This window comes from Dermochelys coriacea, chromosome 3 (assembly GCF_009764565.3).
Source record: "Dermochelys coriacea isolate rDerCor1 chromosome 3, rDerCor1.pri.v4, whole genome shotgun sequence".
NCBI lineage: Eukaryota > Metazoa > Chordata > Testudines > Dermochelyidae > Dermochelys > Dermochelys coriacea.
This window is the reverse complement of record NC_050070.1, coordinates 125,460,926-125,480,768: the sequence shown is the minus strand read 5'-3', so window position 1 is coordinate 125,480,768 and position 19,843 is coordinate 125,460,926.

Sequence of the window (19,843 nt, the reverse complement as noted above, 5' to 3'; positions counted from 1 at the left end):
ATTTCCCGGCTGCTCCCCAGCCGCTTCCTCTCAGCTATTGGTATGATCAATGCAGGGACAGACAGCAACTCCCAGATCAGACAGATGGGGCCCTGCTGGTCTACCGCAGTTTTGAACAGGCATCCAAAGCTAGAGTTGAAATCAGCTTTCATGTACCCTGTAAAACAGAACAAGCAGAGTATGTCTCTAACCATTTTCTTTACAAGGATTGCCTTGAAAACATAAAGCCAATCAAGGCTTGGATGTTTGCGCCACTGATTTTTTCCATGAAGATTATAGATTTTTATACCATACATCACCAGAATATCCAAGCACCTTCCTGTATTGCATTAAGCAAGGTGACTGCACATGTCACGTGTCTGTTCTCTCAGCCTCACCCCAGAGAGAGAGAGGCATCTAGAGTGGAGTGTCCTGTTTTGCTAGGGATTTGTTCAATGTACCTGTTGCTATGTGGTTACAGTACAGAGGGCCAGGTCAAAGAAATGCACCTTGCACTTAGTATGGAAAGTGTTGAAGTTTGGGATAGTCCTGGAGGGAGTACATTCCACAGTCTCAAACCACCCTTGGAGAAGGTGCGATCTCGCCTGATCAGATAAGCTTTATTCTCATTGTTGAGAGTTTCATCATGCTAGAAGAGCAAAGTTGTCGATCATGGTTTTCGTCCTGGAGCTTTAAACTATCTATTAGGTATCTTGGGCCAAGACCATGGAGCTGTTTGAAGATAAGAGGGGAGATTTTGAATGTGATTTGAAATTCTGTGGGAAGCCAGAGTAAAGAGCAGAGGACAGATGTGACGTGCTCACTGGAGCCGATGTTGCTGAGGTGACATACTGCAGCATTTTGTATTAGTTTGAGTTTCCCAAACTCTGAAGATTTCATTCCCATGTGCATCACATTGCTGTAGTCCAGTCAAGAAGTTACAAAGGCATAAATAACTGAGGCCAGGTCTTTGTTCAGGAGGATGGGACAGAGTCTCCTAGCCAACTGGAGATGGTAGAAAGCATTACTCACAGCCGCTGCAAGACAATACCTCATGATCAGCAAGGACTCCAAGAGTATTCCTAGACTCCCCAAATACTTTCTTTTGTCCACCACCATCACCTCTGCTTGGGTTAGTTTTGATTCATCCCCCCTCGCCCCCTGTTATCCAAGTCCGGCCCTTGGGTCCTGTGAAAACTCACAGCCAGTGGTCCCTCAACTTTTTGTGATAACAGACCAATTCACAGCACCACCTAGGCTGCAGCTGCTGCTGTCATTAGGGCCACTACTCCACTAGGAGTTCTATTCCAGCCAGCTGTCTGCAGCTGAATCAGCTTCTCTGCCTAGCAGCTGGAGTGGCCTCTTTCCATCAGTGCTGGGTGAGGGAAAACAGCTTCACAGGGAAATGCGTGACCTGGTGTAGTGAACTAAGGATAGAACTGAGACCAAAGAATTCCTGCCTTATCACCAATGCCCTCTGTAGACTTCTTTGAACTCTTCCTCCATTTTCCCATCTGTAAAATGGGCATAATATGTAACTTCCGTGCCCATCTCTGAGGAGGAGCTGCAGTGACCAACCAGTTGATATTTGTAACATGCTATATTAATGCTAATGTCCACAAAAACTGAGTAGCTCTAAACCTCCAGCTTATTTTCAAGCTTCTCCCTTTACCACAAGGCTATCCTCCTTTTTAGTGACAAACTATGAAAGGTCATGTCTATTATAGAGAGAGGCTCAATGGTCAGGCATGTGCTCTGCACTCAGCTTAATCCTCTCTTTTCTTTTTTACTGATGTGAATTTCAAGCCAAGTTTTGGCTTTAATAATGAGCAGATTGTTCCCAGCTATTAAAAAAAAAAGTACAATCCTTGACACTTATAATCACCATTTTAATTATAATTTTAGAACTTGTACTTCGTCAATAATAGGGCTCAAACAAAAAGTATAGTGCCCCAGAGAGCTAAATTAAAAGTGGTTTTGTCTCAGATGTTTGCTATAATTTTGGCTATTTGATCTGATGCAGTTTTATGCTTTTATTGATTTAGCTGTTAGTGTTTTGCATGTAAAACCTTTCCGGGGGGATGACACACATTGAGGGCCACACCCAATTCTCAGGACACATCCCAAGTAACCAGCCATGCTGTGGGTACTCATGAGACAGGCAGGAATCCTCCTCAGGGACCACACAGTAGCTGCTGAACTGAGCCATAACCCACAATGCAATCTCTAAGCTGCAGCAGCACTTGTGGCTCCTATACCAATTTGTACAGAGATAGGAGGAAATTCCCAGAAGATCCATGCAGTGATAGATCCACCGGCTCCCCACACCCTCCGCTCCGTGTGAGCAGCAGAGCTCTGTAAAGCACCAGGGGTAAAGACCACTTGCCCAGAGCTGTGACATTCCAGACCTCTTCTTTCTCTGCACAATGGAACCATACTTTGTTCCATAGCTGCCAGGGGATGGCCACAGTAAGAAAAGGTAGAATTTGCCCCTTAATAAAAATCATTATAAATTCAGCAGGGTGTCAGGGGCAAGGCTGAGGGATGTTCTGGTTCAAGGAAATGAAGATTTGCAGTTTGAAAGATCATTGGATGATGCTGTCTAAAGACAAAAAGAAAAGGAGTACTTGTGGCACCTTAGAGACTAACAAATTTATTAGAGCATAAGCTTTCGTGAGCTACAGCTCACTTCATTGGATGCATCCGATGAAGTGAGCTGTAGCTCACGAAAGCTTATGCTCTAATAAATTTGTTAGTCTCTAAGGTGCCACAAGTACTCCTTTTCTTTTTGTGAATACAGACTAACACGGCTGCTACTCTGAAACCTGTCTAAAGACAAGTTTGCAACTGGGGAATGGAAGGAGAGAATGTTTCTTTTCAGAAGTGGTTGCTTTGATCAGAGTCATTCACTCTGAAGAATGGAATATCGAATTCCTTTTGTAGTCAGCCCAGGCTTAAGCAGGTTTGAGTCTGGCTGCAGTTTGTGGATTTGTGAAACATAAGTAACCCTCCCACCTTCCCTCCTCCTTTCTTCCTTGACTTAGGGACTTTCAGAGGGCATTACACAGCTTGACCTGGGAAACTGGGCTTTGTAAACTTGTTTGGAAATTGCTCATCCATGCATGGCCATGCAGTGGAGTACAGTTGAGCTACTATCACTGGTGATTTGAATGAATGTGAGCTAATCAGTGTGTGGGTATGGGGCCGGGGGGCGGGAGGCGGGGAGGGGAGGGCGGGGAGGGGAAGGAAGTGACATATATTACCCAGTTTAGAATCAGGATGGATTTCTGTCATTGAAGGGAAGGTACCTGAAGTGGAGATGTATTAAACTCTCCTTGATCAGGGAGAAAGTTTACAGTTCAGCTTTCAGTGCGTGCCAGTTTTCTCAATTATTCTGCGTGCCTGATAATGCTGATGTAACCAACTCTGCCAGTTTTTCCATTGCAAACCTCTGTTTTCCAGAGGACTGGACAGCCTGCTATATGGCTCCTAAACAATTTGAAGAAACATTCCCAATTCCTATACCTCACAGAATCCTTGCACCCCTCTTTCTCAGCAGACACTAAGCTGCCCCATCCCTTTTTGGCTGCTTGTCTGTGTCCCTTAGCCTGTACCTCACCCATGTATGTCTCCCTTAGCAACAGCTAAGATGGGCCTTTGTTTCAAAGCTTTTCATGAGACAAGCCTGAGCATGTTTAGCTAGCCAAGCCTTTAAAAGCAGTTTCCCTCAAAGCCACCAGTACAAGTAGTAGACTGTGATCTTATTTATATTGTGAGAGCTCCTCAGACAGGGAACGAGGCTGCACTGTGCAAGTCATTGTATGCATGTATACACATACTGCAAGACAGAGTCCATGCCCCAAAAGGCTTACAATCTAAGGCCTTGTCCACAAAGTGTGACAAAACTGATCACTATAATTACACGGTTATAACTGAACTGAAAGTCTGCATTCACACTGGTTTCTCTCAAACAAGTCAAGCTGCTTCCCGTGTGAAAATGTTGAGCAAAACATACAAAGTTTGCCTGCAGAGATTTTGCTTTTGCAGAAACTGCGTTTTCTGTCCCAGGAACTGGAACTAGAATGTGGAACTCTCCCTCGCAACTAAAACACAAATATAAAACTCATCTCTTTGACTTTGCACTTTCTCAGGAAGTCCTTTGCACACAGCCCACTCACCCACTAAAAAACAAAAAAGCAATATGAACTAATTAAACAACTTCTCCTGCAGACTGAGGAGGAGAGAGAAAGAGAGAGAGAGCAGTTCCTTCTACTTTTAAATATTTAGGAGGCACCCAGATACTATGGAGATAGATTTCAGAGTGGTAGCCGTGTTACTCTGTATCAGCAAAAAGAACTAGGAGTACTTGTGGCACCTTAGAGACTAACAAATTTATTTGAGCATAAGCTTTCGTGGGCTAAAACCCAATTCATCGGACCATGAAAGCTTATGCTCAAATAAATTTGTTAGTCTCTAAGGTGCCACAAGTACTCCTCATTCTTTATGGAGATAGAGGCCACAGAAGTAAATAAGATTTCAGGAGTTGATTCAGAAGTTTTATACAAAACGACAGGTCAGCTATTCAGAAATATTTTCTCATTTCGTGCTTGGGGATGTAACAACACATGGGGGGAAAGAGAGGAAAGGACCTGATGACAATTAAGGGTTGATGAAGAAGTTGAGATGAGAGCTATAAAGAGGGCTATGGTGAAATAGTTATGCTGGGTCAAGAAGGCATAGAGAAGAAAAGAATCCAAGGACGGATGGTAAAGAATGGGTGGATATAAGAAAGAGTTAAAATCCCCCCACCCCACCAGTAAATGTTAAAATACGTTTTTAAAATAGGCAAGAAAATAACCTTGTGTTGAATCTCTACCCCCACTGCTTTGCCTGTATTAGAACTGGGCAAATGTAAAGAAAAACAAAATTGCTATTAGTCAGAATTTTTAATTGAACTTGCTACCACAATAGTCATGATCCTTGTGTTTGCCTTCTGCAAACATTCAAGCCTTTGAGTTTTCTGGGCAAAAATTTCAAAGTCACATACACAAGTGTTCTCAGAAAGTAAATTCTCAATTCAGACATGCACATTTTCACATCAGAAGATTTTATCCAATCTGTCACAACTAAATAATACAGCTCCAGTTCGGAGCATTCATGATCAATCAATTCAATAAAAATTAAATAAATATGAATAAAGAATAAATTTGAAGAAATCGTGATCTGCTTATAGTTTTTCCTGTGAGCAGAAAGAGACTATGTTTGCAGAATAATTATTCCTTGTTCACTTAGCTCTACTCTTTATGTTGTCGACTGGAGGAAATGCTCCAAGAGTGCTCTGTACCTGGCAGGAGTTGCTGGCATTTTGCAGGATCCAGCAATGTGCTGCCAAAATTTTAATGTGGTGTTCCTTCAAGGAGCTTCTGCCTCTGTCAGCAATACTTCGGACACTTCCTAGGTAAAGCATTCTTTTGCCACTCTCTAAGTAGAGCAGATTTTATATGCCCAGGTTCTCCAAACTCCATACTGGGGGTGGGTGGGCAGGCACTGGGGTGGAGAGAGGTAAGTTTCTGTGGCTGCAGGATTCCCACTCAAGTGCAGCAGCACCTTAGCCATTTCCTCACCATCTCTCCCTAGTATGCTCCTGCAGGAGGAAGCTGGGGAAGTTTATCCCACATGCACTCCTGTATGCACTAGTGGTGGACACAAAAGTAGGGTGAATAAGTTTCCCAAATGAAATCTGGGACCATGCAGTGGGAGAGATGGACAGGTTTTTCCTCCGAAAACCTCATCCACCAACACTAATCCCTCTACTCTCAAGCCATGTTTCCCCACAAATCATGCTGTCATCCTCTCCTCCAAGGACGCTGCCCTCTAACCATTCCCTCCCAAAACCAAACCACTCAAAATCTGTTGTCCTTCCTGCAGGAGGAAGCTGGGGAAGTTTATCCCACATGCACTCCTGTATGCACTAGTGGTGGACACAAAAGTAGGGTGAATAAGTTTCCCAAATGAAATCTGGGACCATGCAGTGGGAGAGATGGACAGGTTTTTCCTCCGAAAACCTCATCCACCAACACTAATCCCTCTACTCTCAAGCCATGTTTCCCCACAAACCATGCTGTCATCCTCTCCTCCAAGGACGCTGCCCTCTAACCATTCCCTCCCAAAACCAAACCACTCAAAATCTGTTGTCCTCCCCTAACCACATTCCTGCTCTTCTCCTGTTGGCCTGAGTGTGGTACAGCTGGCTCATTGTAAGGCTGAGCATTTTAACCAGCAAAGCCAGGCTTAGTACTTCTGGATGGTATAGCGGTTCAGGCCTGGTACTCAGAAGAACTGGGCTCAGTTCCCTGTTCTGTCACACTCTACCTGGGACGAGGCATGTAGTGTCTCAGTCCCGCAGTTGAGAAATGAGGATAATGACGCTTCCCTATCTCACAGTCTGTTTTAAGATTAAGGAGACCGTAGAGATGATGCAACGCTCAAATACTCTGATGATAAGGCCCATAAAGATACCCACTGCAAAAAAGTATCCATCAAAGTCCTGTCTTTCATTCCTGTGCAACTATGTACGGGGTCAGGCTAAGAATTTTGTGGAGTGTCAGCATGATGTTCTTTGTGGTACACCCCAAACTTAAAGTCATTTTGTATAAATGACCATAAGATCCTACCCAGCCTTCTGCTGCAGATGTGCTAACCAGTTGCTGGTTCCTTTCACCCCTACAATCAGTTGACATTTCCAAGGCAATCTTTCTAAGGACAAGGACCAAAAGCTTTCTTTAAATAAAGAAAAAGCTTTGTTAACAAGGGACTTGTAAGGCCCAGGAGCAGCAAAAGCTTCCTAAAACTGGGCAGGCCACCGGTACTTGAAATATGGTCCCCCCTTCTCCCTGAGACCCTGCCCTGGCTCTGCCCATTCCCCCGAGACCCCGCTCTCATGCCGCCCATTCTCTCAAGACCCTGCCCCCGTTCGCTCCTCTCCGTCCCCTCCCTCCTGTTGCTCACCCTTACAGCTGGTAAAAAGTGATGCGGACATGGCCTGCTGCCTTTCTCGCAATTCTAGCGCCCCTGCCTCCTGTAGTTCATAAGTGGTAGATCAAGTCCTTAAGCCTCAATCCTACAAATCCTTTTAAACATGTGAGTAACTTCACTCACAGAAGTAGTCCTACTGAAGGCAGTGTGGCTACTCCAAAGCTTGCCGTTAAGCATGGTGTATATGTCTTTGCAGCACTGGGGCCCTAGAGACTGAACTCTTTGGAAGAAAGGTCCCTGACCCCACATATCTGTAGCACTACAGCTGATTTTTCAAATGCACCCTTTCTTAAAAGAAATAAAATCACCCAAAAGACCCATACAAAATAAAAATTCCACGTACAAAGGAAAAAGCAGTTACATCTTTTGTTTGGCCCTCTGTGCCTATGTACAGGAAGGATTTGTTACAGAGTGGAATGAGCCCACACTGACCCAGCCACCAATCACCCGTCCCCAGCAAATGCTCCGTTCAAAATTTGATGGAGCCATCCAGTTACGTAGCTGTGAATAGTCAGGCAGTAAGATTTAACTGGTTAATAGGAGCTCAAAAGGAGGAAGGTTTAATAGGTAGCTAACTCCTGGTTTGCCTGTGATAAGAGGGGGAGAGCAGCAGCAGGGAGGAAGCAAGCTAGCTAGCTCAGGACAGCTGAAACTGAGATCAGATTAATATTTGGGTGTGCATGAACATGCATGGGTAGGATTTTATTGGGGGTGGGAGAGAGAATGTGTGAAATTTTTATCCACTTTCTAATGCTTTATAGTGCTGTAGTGCGCCGGTTTCTGCCACAGCAGTGTCTTGGAATGACAGCCGGGTTGGGCTTTCCCTCACTCATTCTCACCATCATTTCTGTAGCTGTCACACTCTTCACCATAGCAAAGAACAAATTCCCTACCACCTGAACAAAGATCTGACATTCTATTTCTGTCGCTCGTTCTGCTCCCTGACACAGAAGCTACAAATCAGAAACGAGGAGCTAAGATCAATTGCATCAAGTTAAAAAAAAGAAAAAGAAAAGAAAATAAACATTCAGAAATCTAAAAATACAAGTGGTTTTTAACAATAAAACCCCAATTTTAAAAGAATATTCAGTTGTGGCTGGCATCTTATAAGTGGATAAAATGCTAATGTTCACAGACAGACAATGCCTCAATAGAGGAGGAGAAAGAAATTGTTCATCTCTAATCAGGGTTGATTTAGACTGCAGTGTGCCTGCTGTATCTTCTAGGCTCCTTTTCAATCCAGTATCCTAATTGTAGTCTCAAATACAGAGAGGAAGAATGCCAATGATTCAGGTAAAACCAGAAAAGGTGTGGGCAAGACTGGACTGCAACTAGGGTGACCAGACAGCGAATGTGAAAAATTGGGATGGGAGTGGTTGCTAATAGGTGCCTATATAAGAAAAAGACCCAAATATCAGGACTGTCCCTATAAAAATCAGGATATCTGGTCACCCTAACTGCAACACAGTTAAAGTGAAGCCAGAGTAGCAGATCCTACCATCTAATGAGACAGGGAAGGGAGCTCTCACCTTTGAAATGCAGGCTTCCGTGGCAGATTTGGCATCACGGCTGCTGTAGCTTGCAGGCAGGCATTCGCTTGCTCCCCATTAAAGCAACTGGAGGAAGCCAAGCTTTGAACATCAGGCCCTGCCACTGCAAACACAGCACAAACGCCCTGCAGCAATGCCACCATCATGGCAGCAGTGAATTGTCTGAACACCAGCAGCACAATTCTTAAGAAAACCGGCAAATATGACAGCACTCGCACATGAATCTGGAGACAAAGCAGAAGCTGCAGCCAGGGATTTATGAAGTGCAAGCCAAGATTGAAAAATAACATTTTGCAGAGGATTTTTTTTTAATTGCAATTGTTGGTTTCTGGTAAATTTTTGAGCAGATTTGATGAGATGGTGGTGAAGTACTAAGCGCCAGTTGCAATCTAGTATTGTATTGATAGACTCTCCATCAGTTCCCCACCTAGTTGTAGCTCTGCCAGCACACCTCAATGCAGATCTTTAAACACTCCTGTCCTGGAGTTCTTTAGACATCCTAATGCTGTGAGGCGGCTCTCCTCAGCACAGCCTGCCAAAGAAAAGTTCCCCTTCAAAACCATGATCCGATTGGACCTTTTGGTTGATATCACAGTAACACATCACCTTCCCCTATGGAAATGTCCTACAGAATCTGACAAAAAAAATTATAACTTTTCTATAGAATTTAATGGAGAATCACATCCCCACTTTAGAACTCTACTGGATGGTTAAAAACAAAGATGTAAAAACAAACTGGTCTATTACATTCTATAGATTTTAGAGTAATTTCTCTGGAATGAACAGAGTCTGTACTTCAGACATGTTACATACTGTAACGGCTGGGTCAGTGTGGGCTCATTCCACTCATTACTTTTATCTGTATTTTCTTATCGCTTGTGTTTCAGATTGAACTGTAAGGTTTTTGTGGCAGGGACTTTTTTTTTTTAAACATACACTCTGTGTTTGTGTTTATAGTTCTTGGTACACTAGAGCCATGATCTCCAATTAGGCCCTCCAGGCACTACTGTAACAAATAATAAAAGCAACTTTTTGTTTTTGTTTGTTAGATTCTGTAAAACTTTTCCATAAGGGAAAAAAAAATAGGGTGGCAGAGGGTATTTACTTATTTAAATCATATATTTTGGGGGAGTGGTAAAATCTTATGATGTCTTTCAAGTATTTAAAATTCATCAGAAAAGCTATGACTAAAGATTCACGCCTCCAGTAGTTCAGGCTTCTATTGATATCACAAAACCATTAGAGCATCAGTCATTACCACAATGTTATTAAAATCCATTAGCAGGTATATAGGCAGATTATAGCTTCATTTTCTTTCTAGTATATATATTCTATATAATATGTAGAGTCCTATCACTTTAAAAATGCAATCAAGCTACATCTTCCAAAGAAATGCTGCAGTTATCTTGGACGCACCCTTTCAGAGGAGTAAGTCCCTAGAGGCAACTTGTGAAGTTTGATTGGCAGATTTTGTAAGAGACTAGTTTAGTCAAACAGATCTTTGTAATTGAGACTGGAGCTTTGAAACCAGCCACAGGGACTCGCTTCTTGGAGGGAAAAAATCCAAGCTGGGGGACAGGATTCGGCTGCTCCTGTTTGAGCCTACAAATGTCAGCACATTGTCCCAGCAAGACATGACACTGATGTGATAGAAGAGGCTTCGCTTCAGCTGGGCCAGAATCAGGGCCGGTTCCACAGTTTTTGCCACCCCAAGCAGTGAAAAAAAACTGCCGCCACGGACAGCAAAGGGGAGAAGCTGGCGCCAAACTGCTGCTGTGGCCGGCAGGACTGAGGGGCTGCCGCTGAATTGCCGCCGCCCCTTGCTATCTGCTGCCCCAAGCACCTGCTTGGAACGCTGGTGCCGGAGCTGGCCCTGGTCAGAATAGACATGTTTCCTATTGGCAAGACAGAGTTGAGTTCCTGAAGCAGAATTCAAATTTAGAGGAGAAAGGCTGTGTGAAAATCTGAATATCACCAAGAGCCCCCTAACATCTGAATGCAAAGTTGAAATCCTGTCAACTTGTCAGTGAAAAGACAGCAAATAGATTGTGAATCCCTTGGCTTGGGTCTTCTGTTTCTTGTACAGAAGCGAGAACCCTTTCACTATTTAAATATAAATAAAACAAAGAATGGCAACAATATGGTGAAACTTTTCCAGACATCTAATAAAACATAACAAAAAATGTGCGTAAGACAACTTTACTACCCTGGTCCTTAGTCCACTAGCCCCTACATAGTCCCTGGGGCAGCTTTACATTGCACCAGCTCATAGCTGGTGACTTAATGGCGGTCATAGCAGCTGGGACTTGGCTGGATGTACTGGTTTCCCAGCCACATTCCTTTTCCTTGGCCATGCCTGCTATGCTGGAGGCCAGGATGGGAGGTGATGCAGAAACTACTCTTCCGCCAGAGGAATCCTCAGGACCTGGCTTGCTATTAGCAGCTGCAGAAAAACATGTAGTGTCACCTATCAATGGACACCAACTTCCCAGTTACACTAATTGATTGGATGACACCATTGATTGGATGACAGCCTCCACCACATTCTCTGGACTCAAAAGGGGACCCTCCAGTCCTTGACTGACCCTTTTCCTCTGTGTTCAAGAGATAACGGTTTCTGTGCTTCATTCCCCTGGAGTCTGTCATTAGCAAACTAAAGGAAAAAGTTGGGAGGACAAGGCTATGTTGGAGTTACACATGTTAGGACCGTCCTCTGGTATCCCCAGGGGGCCAAAGAGCTTATTTGGGCAGACCATTTTCTCTCACTGAAAATCTTGATATCAAAATTAGAGGTTTTTCTAAATATATATATCTCCTTTAATTCAAACAGGAATCAGTACAGGGAAGTCTGATGGCCTATGTTATATAGGAGGTCAGATTAGATTATCACAATGGTCCCTTCTGGCCTACGAGTCTCTCCATTGCTACTACTCTTGTTCATCGTTTGGGTTGATGACCAATAATGGCAGATAAAGATACAACAACTCTTAATTAACAGAGATGGGTGGGACAGTTCCACGACCCTCCCACCCAAACCCCTGCTGCAGACTGCTGAAGGGATCTTACCATCCCCTTGCAGTGCTGGCAACCTTCATGATTTTATCACAAGTCTTGTGATTTTTGGTGCATTCCTTAAAGCCCCAGCTCTCGGAATCAGGAGATTACATGAAAATCTCAGCTTTCCTTTTACAAAAAGTTTAACACCCTTTTGATTGCAAATAAATAAATAAATAATAGAAAAACAGAATCAAGTTCCGCTTAAAAACCTTAGAAGCCAGAAGGCAAATAAAAAGAATCCAAAATGCATGATAAAATAATTCATGTCTTTTAAGTTAGTCTCAAGCTTTTGGGGCCTGACTCACTATTTTTGAATGTCCTTGCCAACTCTGAAGGCCTACGTACATACACCCAAATCATAGTTACTCATTTATTTGTGACAATGATGAATTGTACTCAGTTACTGGCAACACAATGTCATCAAAATAAAGTGAAAGCAAAAACCTACTGGTTCAAAGTTTGCTTGTGAATCCAGAGCCAGGAAATATTCATGTCAAATCTAGTTTTTGAAGGAAAGGTTCATACACCTCTGCATGTGGCCCTACCAGTCATAAAGGTAACCCGGCCAGGACTCATCCATTAATCTATGTCATTCTTGGTGATCTTAAGGCTGGTCTACACTGGGAACTTCTATCAACATAGCTACATCACTCAGGGGTATGAAAAATCCACACCCCTGAGAGACAGAGCTATGCTGACCTAAGTCGCAGTGTAGACAGCACAAGGTTGATAGAAGAATTTTTCCATTAACCTAGCTACCATCTCTTGGGGAGATGGATTACCTATGCTGATGGGAGAACCCCTTCTGTTGGCATAGGTAGTGTCTACACTGAAGTACTGCAGCTGTGCTACTGTAGAGATTCAAGTGTAGACATGCCCTAAAGACTTGTCTTTACTGCAAAAGTAACAAGTTATAATTTGAGTATTGTCCCTACCTTGACTCCCATCAACACACAGAACCCCTTAACTTGAGCATGGTGAAGCTTTTAACTCAACTTGGATGGTTTATTAGGCCCTCTAGACTACTGCACAACTCATCAACTCCATTCCAGCGCTGCTAGTCCTTCAATGCCTTCCCACAATGCCCCAGTGTGTCCACAGAGGATAGACAAGTTTTTCTGCAATGCACTGTGAAAGCATTCTTAGTGCAGCTCAGCTTGCTGCACTAAGAACTATGGGGCATGCCCCCAGAAGTCTTAGTGCCACACAGAAGAGCGTGCAGCAACTTGAAGATGTCCCAGTGTGGCCACTCACATTCAGGAGGAGTCTACTTAAATGTAGATAACTCAAGCTAACTCTACAGTGAAGACATACCCTGTGAGTTTATTCCTCCTCTGTTTCCCTTCCACAATGCTTGCTGACTCCACATTGCATCAGTCCAGAGACTGGAGAATAAATTCAACTCAAAGTCACTCACAAAGCTCATGTCGCCCACATGCCAGTGGATTAAAGCATTGATACCAGAGAGTTTCAAACCTTCAATTCACTCTGAACAATTAAGAACCAGAAACTCCAATTTCATGTTAATTGGTTTTAATTAAAAATAGTTTTCCCCCCAGCTTTATCTACAAAGACTTATTGTCAGTATAGCAGCAATCTAATCTCTGAATTCCATACATTATATGCTTTACCTTTGCCGTTAAATAATAAAGTTTATCTCAGACCTGAATTGTCTTTTGGAGGAAAAATACAGAATATAAAGTTATGCAGAACAATAGGAAATTCATTTCAGGGACTTACTTATCCATAAAAGGCAGTCCTCCATCCTCACCCTCCAAAACGAGGCAATAACCCAAAAATTTTATCCAACTAAAATCTAAAGAAATTAGCTCTTCCTCTGGCTGCACATCACAAAGTGCTCTCATGAAGCTACTGATATTGCAAAGTCATCCAGTAGGTGATTGCAGCATCAGCAATCAAGAAGTTGGAGGATTATAAGTGGTACGACTTTCAGTCTATGAGAAACCGTAACATTCTGATCTGGAGGAAAGGAACAGAACAAAGGAAGCAGCAATCACTGGACATGTCTGGCCACTAGTGAGCAAACTTGAAGACTATGAAATAATGCAGGCAACATATTGCAGTTTCAGTAAGAGAGGAAAATGAGCAATGAGAAATAGCAAAGGAACTCTGAGTTGAATTACCAAACATTGCCTCTTACTAGATTTGTATTTCATATCCTGCTTTATATTCTGTTTTCTCAGAACCAAGGATTTTTGTTCTGGTGGGGGCAGGGGCTTAAATGTGGAGAAGAGGACTAGGGAAATGAAAGCTAAAAGGTTGATAGGGAACAGTAAATTGAGAAAAAAAAATTCCCTATTGTATTCTCAGAAACTCCATTTTCTGGTAAATTTGTCTTTCAAAACTGTGGAGAGATGATTTTCCTCTCAGAAGTTTACAGAGTGCAGGGAAAGGGTTATGTAAAATAATATACTGTATACTTACCTGGCACCCCCAGAAGATCTCAAAGTGCTTTACAAGCACTGAGCGAGACTGTGGCCTACCCTTAAGACATGGCACAGGGGAGAATGGGGGTACAAAACTTCCCCTGTGAGGGTTACTCACCTCATGGATCAGTGAATGGTTGGGGCTGATGAGATGGGAGAACAGCCTCTGCAGGACCACTACTCTCTCCTCTTCAGGTGAGTAGGGAATGGATGGAGCCTGACTCATCCCTCATTTCCTCCAATACACTGGCCAGAAGCACTGAACCAGCATGGAGAGAAAAGAGTAGTCTGCTCCTGGTATAGACAAGTAAGCAAATCACTTCCCCTCAGAGCAGAGGGGAACCACAGAGAGAAATGGAACTCCCATCGATGTGCCACTCCTTGCTTAGGGCCGATATAAGGAGACAATCTACCCACAGAGATTGGCACATAAAAGTAATGCATAGCTTTTTATATGCAGCATTACATGTGTAAAGCACTTTCCAAAGCGATGCTTCTGTTCTGACAGTGGATCTTTGCACTCACTCAGAATCCCATGAAGTCCCTTGGAGGTAGGCAAGCATATCCCTATTTGACATGGGAAAACAAGTGCACAGATGTTACGCCAGTTGCCTACCCAGAAAGTCAGCAGAAGAGCCTGCAATAGGACGTAGGTTTCTGACTCAAAGTCCTGTGGCAGCTGCATGTGGCCAACCTTTACCCTCTCCTCAGCACTGGTAGTAAATTCAGTCTAAACTGTCTGGGGTGTTTTTGTTTGACTTACATCAGGCCCTGTCAATTTTCAGAAACAGTCCCCTCCCCACATAGCCCCAAAGTCACATTCCGCTTATATACAGATTTATGTTATTTTGAGGATTTTTTTAAAAAAGAAATCTGTTCATTGAGCCAAGCCTCAGCAGTAACTAGTTTTCCCCTGTGAACTTTAATAATGATTCTTACAAAGCAGTGGCTGGGAACCAATAGATCCAGTGCCTTTCTGGAGAAGGTACCCTTACTTGGAAGGTCAGTCATCAGATGAGATTCATTTTTCACCAGAGACAAGAGAAGTGTTGAGGTCATATATCAGTATGGTGTTAGAAGCCAGTTCTCTCCCATTTGCAAAACTCTGACAATTCCTTCCTTTTCCAGAGAAAAACAAAGAAATTGTTAAATAGGACTGTATTATTGGAATTGTTCCATAGCCTTCTTTAATCAAAGAGTCAACTCCCCTACCTACCCTGAAATGTAATGACAATCCAGTTGTATTGTTTCTGTTTACATGGTCCATGACATCATAATGCCTTCTTTTGTTTTACAAGCTCTGTATCACTTTGTAAGTCACGTCCTCAAGTAGCCTGCCTAGGGACTTGTTGGCAAAGCAGATTGCTGCCTCATGGGAATCCTACTTCGTACTGGGAGTATCCTCATGATTTTCACCCCAGGTGTCAGTGGTGCTGACCAAACAATATAAAGCTAAGATTTGGGATATGCAATTAAAACAGCAGATGTCTGCTTTATAAGTGACTTCTGGAGGGGCAGTCTTCTTGGATTGTAAGCTCTTTGGGGCAGACACTGTCATTTTGTTGTGTTAGTTCAGAGCTTAGTACCACAGGATCCTCATCCATGACCGCGGTTCCTAGGCACTGCAATAATAATCTTCTTGGAGGTAGGTTACCAGCCAACCAGCCTTGTCAGATGTCAAGCATAGCAAAGGTAATTTACTCATGTTTCTGAGGAGAGTCAGTGATGTAAAGGGGAAAAAGGCAGGGCTAGAACAAATTGCTTCACAAGCAAGAAAGTTTATGGGGAAGCTGGGAACTCAAATTGGATATCCTTTTCCCATCAGGTCCTGAAGAGGGAAGAGAGATCAAGCCACAAGTTGCCTGTCACTCTGATCTCACTGCTGAAGGGGAGGGGGAGAGGGGAGGACTCTAAACAAGTTATACTGGGAGCCATAAGCACCTGCTTACCTTACTTGCACTTTTACAGTGGTTGGGGCAGAGCAAAGTGAGAATAAAAGCCAGATAACTTAAAGTTGTGAAAATCCTCATAAAATTCAAAGACAGGAAACAAAAAATCTCAACTGGTTTCAAGTTACCAGCCTAAGTTTGGGCAAATTTGCAAATCTTTCTATAAGCCCAAGGCAAATGTTGGGCAATCCTAGGTCAAAGTTTCAGGTGAATCTTGGGGCTGAACTATGTTCTTTTGTGACAACTATGCAATACTTACTCAATTGTCTATTATAATTTTTCCACCCAAAACCAAGCAAAGGTTTGTAGTTCAGCCAGTATTTACTTAACACTTAGAGATAGTGTCTCAAAACCAATACGCAGGATCTAAGAACAGATGCTAACCAAAAGAAAAAGGCTTGCATGAATCTCTGTGAAACAAAAGGCATTCAGTTTTGTGCAGGCACATTAACTGTATATAGATTTATATTAAGGTCCACAATCCAAGCAGACCTGCCTGGGGGAATTCACCAGAGGTGAGGGAAGGATTTTTGCCATATACCCATATACCAATTGCTCATTTACCAATTAAAACTTCTGGAAGCTTATAAGCTCTTGTAAAATGTTATTTGAAACTGCATTAACCAAGACAATGGTGACTCACTTCTCTCCCATGTCATCTTGGCAGTTAAAAAAAACAACCGGGGTGGGGGGGAAGGTGGGTGTAGGTGAGGATTTATAACAAATATCTTTAACAGCTACCAGGCATATTATTATTTAAATACCTACCAGGCATATTATTACCCAGAGTGACTGTAGCCAATACAATGGGAGCTGCTTATTCAACTGATTGAAGAGTTACAAGACTAAGGAATACTAACAATATTAAGTGAATATTTTTTTAAAAAAAATATAAGTATCCAAGTATAAAAATGTAGGAAAATAACACAGAAAACACGCAAGTATAGTACATGGAAGCGCTTTAGAGCGCATGCAGAGACTAGCTGAAACATATACAAACTGTGCACTAGAAAAAGCCACCACCAGACATCTTACTGAACAAGCATTTAAAATTTACTCATAAAATTTACCATCAGCCTCAACCTGGACCAGTCCACACAAGAGATCCACTTCCTGGACACTACGGTGCTAATAAGCGATGGTCACATAAACACCACCCTATATCGGAAACCTACTGATCGCTATTCCTACCTACATGCCTCCAGCTTTCACCCAGATCACATCACACGATCCATTGTCTACAGCCAAGCTCTACGATACAACCGCATTTGCTCCAACCCCTCAGACAAAGACAAACACCTAAAAGATCTCTATCAAGCATTCTTACAACTACAATACCCACCTGCTGAAGTGAAGAAACAGATTGACAGAGCCAGAAGAGGACCCAGAAGTCACCTACTACAGGACAGGCCCAACAAAGAAAAGAACAGAACGCCACTAGCCATCACCTTCAGCCCCCAACTAAAACCTCTCCAACGCATCATCAAGGATCTACAACCTATCCTGAAGGACGACCCATCACTCTCACAGATCTTGGGAGACAGGCCAGTCCTTGCTTACAGACAGCCCCCCAACCTGAAGCAAATACTCACCAGCAACCACACACCACACAACAGAACCACTAACCCAGGAACCTATCCTTGCAACAAAGCCCGTTGCCAACTCTGTCCACATATCTATTCAGGGGACACCATCATAGGGCCTAATCACATCAGCCACACTATCAGAGGCTCGTTCACCTGCACATCTACCAATGTGATATATGCCATCATGTGCCAGCAATGCCCCTCTGCCATGTACATTGGCCAAACTGGACAGTCTCTACGTAAAAGAATAAATGGACACAAATCAGACATCAAGAATTATAACATCCAAAAACCAGGTTTCAGAGTAGCAGCCGTGTTAGTCTGTATTTGCAAAAAGAAAAGGAGTACTTGTGGCACCTTAGAGACTAACAAATTTATTAGAGCATAAGCTTTCGTGAGCTACAGCTCACTTCGTAGCTCATGAAAGCTTATGCTCTAATAAATTTGTTAGTCTCTAAGGTGCCACAAGTACTCCTTTTCTTTTTATCCAAAAACCAGTTGGAGAACACTTCAATCTCTCTGGTCACTCGATTACTGACCTAAAATTGGCAATTCTTCAACAAAAAACCTTCAAAAACAGACTCCAACGAGAGACTGCTGAATTGGAATTAATTTGCAAACTAGATACAATTAACTATTTGTCATTACACAAAGTAAAACTATTTCCCCATGTTTATTTCCCCCCCCTCCTCCCCCCTCCAGGGTTCCTCAGACGTTCTTGTCAACTGCTGGAAATGGCCCACCTTGATTATCACTACAAAAGCTTTTCTTCCCCTCCGCCCCCCCCCCCCCCGCTCTCCTGCTGGTAATAGCTCATCTTAATTGATCACTCTCCTTACAGTGTGTATGGTAACACCCATTGTTTCATGTTCTCTGTATATATAAATCTCCCCACTGTATTTTCCACTCAATGCATCGGATGAAGTGAGCTGTAGCTCACGAAAGCTTATACTCAAATAAATTTGTTAGTCTCTAAGGTGCCACAAGTACTCCTTTTCTTTTTGTGAATACAGACTAACATGGCTGCTACTCTGAATCCTGTCATAGAATGACAATGGCCATTCTGTGAATCAGTGTCCCCAGTTCATTCAAAGACAGCAACCTTCTGAAGGCTATTCGGAGGATTATCTGAAAAGAGTTGGTGGTTTCAATTCAACTCCTTCCAAACAGTCAAAAAGCCACCACCAAAATTAGCACCTCTGTTAATAATCTCCACTAAGTCACCAAGGATCAGCTAGGGCAGCAAGCCTAAACTACCTCTCTGATCCTCTAAAGATGACCCCTCCAGGTCAGCTCTGTAAGGTGCCACAAGGATTCCTCATTGTCCCTCCAGGTCTGTGGTAAGACCCAGATTCTGGACAGCACTTAAGTACATTCTTTAAATTTGAACATATGCATAAGTGCTGTCCAGAATAAAAGAATTCAATAGAGAGAGTCACAATGCTAATTTTGAAAGTTACATGTGACTTCATCTTGCAGATACAAACAAGGCTGGCCTTTCTGCTTGATTTAACATGATCTAAACCAGCATCAGTTCTTTCTCAGCTACTTCAGCACCCAGTCACAATTAACTAAGGTAATTGGTTGGGTGTCAAGTGATACACGTTTCATGTATAGCAAAGAAATGTACTAGCCAGTTAGCAGTAAGAAAAAACAATCTCTAACCGACCCTAAATTTGGCTTAAGCACAGAATCCTTTCTAAAGTTTTAATTTGATGGACTCTACCTTGCAATATTGTTCCAAGTTAGAAAAACATGAATCTTCCTGATACATAGGAAGAGAAACAGAACACAGGGCAAGGGCAGCAGGTTGGAGGCAGCTACTGTAGAGAAAGTTGCAGGCAGAGCACCAGACGGTACAGAGCAGGGGAAGCAGCCCCTGAAGAGTTGGGCAAAGGAGTCGCAGCTTCAGAATTGGTTTAGGAAAAGAAAAGCAGCCCAGCTGGCAAATGGTGATACAGCCAATAAATAGTATTGATTATTGCATCTAATTTAATTACTTGTCTGGACAAATATATTTGAAGTTATTGTACTAGAGCTTCATTTCAACCCTATTATGTTTTTCCCCTGCACACATAAAGGGTGAAAGTATATTTCCGCCAACCTGATTTGTGTAAGATTAACAAAGATGAGAATGAAAGGAAAGGCTCCGTGTGAGGTCCTACAGTGTGAGCCTCTCCTCCCACAGCCACAGAACACAACACAAAATGGTGTCTTGTTCTGCAGACAGCATAAGCCTG